The sequence below is a fragment of the Trifolium pratense genome, linkage group LG5, assembly GCF_020283565.1.
Source record: "Trifolium pratense cultivar HEN17-A07 linkage group LG5, ARS_RC_1.1, whole genome shotgun sequence".
Classification (NCBI taxonomy): domain Eukaryota; kingdom Viridiplantae; phylum Streptophyta; class Magnoliopsida; order Fabales; family Fabaceae; genus Trifolium; species Trifolium pratense.
In genome coordinates this window covers 4,478,881-4,483,479 of record NC_060063.1, presented here as the reverse complement: position 1 = coordinate 4,483,479, position 4,599 = coordinate 4,478,881, and the positions used below count along the sequence as shown (strand labels likewise).

Sequence of the window (4,599 nt, the reverse complement as noted above, 5' to 3'; positions counted from 1 at the left end):
TATTATCTGTTTGGTGCACAGGATGAGAGACAGATATGATAATTGTCTTAATCTAATATTTGGTGAGACAGCTATGATAAATTAATCCAAGAGTTTATCCTATTCTGTAGTTAAAATTCTTATCCTGAATTTAAGTTAGGTTACTGGAGGATAGGATAAGAAAAAATGTACCGATTTACCTATAAAATATATTTTAATATAAAAAATGAAATTTAACAAAATATAAATAATAAAATAATTAACTTTTAAATATATATATGCGATTTTTTCACAAGGATCATTTTGTAATTTACATAATCTAAAAAATCAAAATTCTACTAAAATTACAATATTATAAAGTAAATTTATTTGATTACTTATTTATATTTTTTATTTATAAAATTTATAGTATTACAAAATAATTTTAAAAAAAACAATTGTTTTACAAGGGTAATTTTGTTATTTAAATATGTTATATATTTTATCATATTATTTTGAGCAAGTACTATGTATTAAAAACATTATATAATAGTTATTATGTTTGTTATCCTGTGTGCACCAAACACAGGATATGATAACTGTTATCCTATTGATATCACATTTTATCCTTCTCCTGTTTTATATTATATCCTGTCACTATCCTATCATGCGTACAAAACGGGCCGTAATAGCGGATGAAGGTATTTTAGTAAATTCCTGAAGCGCATGAAAAAATAAGTATGGTGACAAAAGTAAATCTCCAAAGCGAAACAGGATGTACACCGTACCGTACAATCATTACTTTTTTAAAAATCTAAAGCCTAAACAACCAAATGTTTCTAAAACCTATAAGGGTGTCTTTGGAAAAATAAGGCAAGCGCTTATTTATAAGCTAATTTAGAAAATCTGTTGAAATAAGTTGAAAATATGTTATTAATTAGCATAAGTTCTTATTCATAACTTATTCTGAATACCGTAAAACAAAAAAAAAAAAACTTATTCACAACAACTTGTGAAAATAAGTTTAAAATAACTTATAAGTAAGTTATAAACTATTTACATTAATTCTCTTTTAAACACTTGCATGAACGATTACGTTATAATTCACCTTATTTTTCACTTTAGTGCGGTCGCAACAATGTACTTTAGTGCAGTAGTAATAAGTCGTAACCAAAAAACTCATTATAGCCTTAAATATATGTTTATAAGTGATTCAGGACCATCTTCAATAAATGTAAAGTTGAGTTAGGTCAAACTCCCAATTTTAAAGTGGTATTAAAGTCTCCTCCACGATCCGTTGAGCTAACTGTTATTAGGTTTTCACTATCGGTCCACCTACTATTTATATTCGTGCATCAAACTCAATGTGTTTGACGCGAGGGGTATGTTAACAATCAAATTTGATAAACTTATCAGAATCATCTTACTGAACTACACAACGGTTTTTTAGAGTCTCTACAAAAGTGGTTTTGTAGTAGTTAGGAAATGTTATAGTGATTGGATCAATATATATCTCATCACATCTCATTTGATCCAATAATAAAATATTAATTTAATAGTGAAAGCAAGCTTGTGCATGATACAAGCCGTGTTTCACTCGTGCACAATAAACTTGACATTCAATCATCAATTAATTGAAAGTTTTTTCGAATCTCTTCGGAACCAAACGGGTTGCTTTTGCAAAAAAAGAAAATCAACGAAATTGCCATCACACAAAAAAAAAAAATATTACAAAGAATCTTGTACCTATGTGAATAAGCACTATTTCCATTTTTGTACTTATATTGGCTACCCTAAGTTTTTTATTTCATTTGAACAACAAACAAAACATTCCAAAACTATAGTAATAACATCTTGATTCATTATATGAACGAACAAATAGTTAAAAGACAAGCCGACAGTAGAGAAAGTTGATTCCAAATTTCTAACAACCTCAATTATGCAAAAATTGTTTGGCAGCATTATTAATTTTATCATTTTATTTCTATTTATTTACTAATCATAAAAAAAATGTCATGTATATGTATATATCATCAAACTATGTACTTGCTTGCTTTGTTCCAAGGCAGAGTATAACACAAAGAGCATAAAGTTGTTTCAATTATATAAGCAAGAATGAAGGTATGTTTAGATCACATAGCTAATCATTATTTTGAGGTTTTCTTTTATTTTTTCTTTGTGATCATTTTTTTAACAAGCTATATGTAAAATGATAAATACAGCAAAAAATAGTTATAAAGTTGCAAATGAAGAACGAGAAATGCAGAAACAAAGCCCTTAAAATGGCTGCTGAAGTCAAAGGTAATAATCATATGTCAACCTTAAATATCATGTTTTTTGTTTATTAAATTGTAAATAAACTTACACTCTTTCTCTTTTTTATTTTATTTTATAAAAGGTGAGAATTTATATCAACTCTTATGTCATATATATGAATTGACACAATTGTGATTTCAATCTTACATATGGATATATATGAAGCAATTGGGTGTACTAAACTATGGAAATTATTTTTTTATCTAATAATACATGTCTGTGCGCGCGCTTCAACATACGCGCACACACGTAGTAACTTGTTGTGGAAGTAATCTACAAACTTTAACTAGATTTAACTGAACCTCATGTGAAGTTGGTGAAATTTGAGTGTAGCTAATGAAAGAAAATACCTAAAATTAGAATAGAACCGACTATAAATCCTAAGAGCAAGCGAGCGGATTGTTGACAAAACAATATCAAAGGAAATAACCAAATTATCAACTATTAAAAAAAAATTGAAATATTAGAAATTTAAGAAAATGGAAAAAGATATTTTTATTTTCTCGTGCCTTTAATTTTTTTCATACTTATGAAAGAAATATTTTCATTATCTTGACTCATGACCAAAAACCTAAACATAAATATAGGTGTGACGTCGGTATCATTGGAAGGAGATGATAAGGATCGTGTATCTATAACCGGTGATAATGTAGACATAATTTGTTTAGCCAACCATCTGAAAAAGAAGTTCAATAGTGTCACCATTTTGAGTGCGGAAGAGGTGAAAAAGCCGAAAACAGCAGAAGAGAAGAAAAAGGAATTGAAGAAGACAAGAAAAAAGAAGAAGACAAGAAAAAGATGATAGAGGCATGTAAAGCTGTTTTGCACGATTCTTGTATCAAGTGCAACAACTTCAATTGTCATGGTAAGTGTGATAAATGCACAAAATGTGAAAGTTCAAAGTGTGATGGAAAACATTTTGTCACTATTTGCTTTAAGTGTGAAAATGCAAAGTGTAATGGAAATCAATGTAATTCTTGCTCCAATTGTCACAACAAGAAATGCAATGGTTGCTCATCTAAGCCACCTTCATCATCCTTCATACAATATCATCAATGGTGGACATGTCCTAAGTAGTTATAACCCTTATCGACGTAATTGCACGGTTGTTTATCATCCAAACCGTGATACTTGCTCCATAAGTGATATAGTAAAGACTCCTCTTGGTTATGTTGAAATGATTCCATCTTCTCTAATTGTTTGTGTAATATATTGTATTTTCTTTGTGATAGTTGAAATAATGTAAACTTTTTGTTCTAATATTTGCGTGCATTGTGTTTAGATTGAATTATTTTTTAAGAAAAAAACTTTACACTTTTTTATTCCCACAAGAATAACGGACATTAAGATAACCAACAGAAAAAAAATTTGGGATTGGAAAGAATTTTGGGATTGGATTGAGTACAGTAAAAAATTAGGAACACCATATATGTATATGGGGCAAACCGATTAGTTTGGTTCGGTTTTATTTTTAAAAAACACCAAAAACCAAACCAAATCAATTGAGAGCTCATCGGTTCGGACATTGGATTCACCAAAAATCGATCTAAACCAGTTCAATTACACCTCTAGGTTTACATCTTTGCAATTTTAGTCTTGTTAGTAATTATTTGATATTTACTTTTTTTTTTTATGAAATTTGATATTTACTTATCTCGCTACAATAACCATTTCAAATTTTTTGTTAGTCTAAATAATAAGTAATCTTAAGTAGTTTGATATTTATTAATCAATTCTTGTGTATACGATAATCTTTTATACTACTTATATGGTAGAGTACACTTGCTAATTGTCTCGTGTTTTTTTTATATACATTTATCAATAGTGACTAATTGTCTCGTTGTTTAAATAAAAAAAATTTGTTATGTAATTTTTAATATATTAGTGGTCAATACTTGTGTCGTAACGTTTTAAGTATCAATGACAAACATTTATTCTGCAGTTTTTTTTTAGTATTTATCAATACATTATGATAAGTGCTAAATATTGATAAAATCACTTGTGAAAAATAAGCACTTATTAACTTATTTTGAAAAGAAATCTATGAAAATTTATCCCCTTGGTTTGTAAATATTGTTTTGATTAGAATATGTCAAGTACAATCAAATCCCAATCATTTTGATAGATTTTGCTAAATAAAGAAAGAAAATTAAGATTGTGAAGCCTTCGCTCAGCGAGAAGCAGCGAGCTGCAGCGAACCAAGTCAGTGCACTAAGGTTCCATAGTGAGCTTCAGCGAGTGGTAGCGAGCAAAGTCAGTGAGTTTTAGTGTGGTGGCGAGCTTCAGTGAGAGGTAGCGAGAAAAGTCAGTGAGTTTTTGTGTGTT

The 4,599-nt window shown here is 28.8% G+C and overlaps 1 pseudogene; it reads left to right on the top strand.

The window, feature by feature from the left end:
* Positions 1 to 1,978: 1,978 nt before the first annotated feature.
* LOC123887389 lies at positions 1,979 to 3,539 on the top strand (annotated as a pseudogene).
* The last annotated feature ends 1,060 nt before the right edge of the window (positions 3,540 to 4,599 follow it).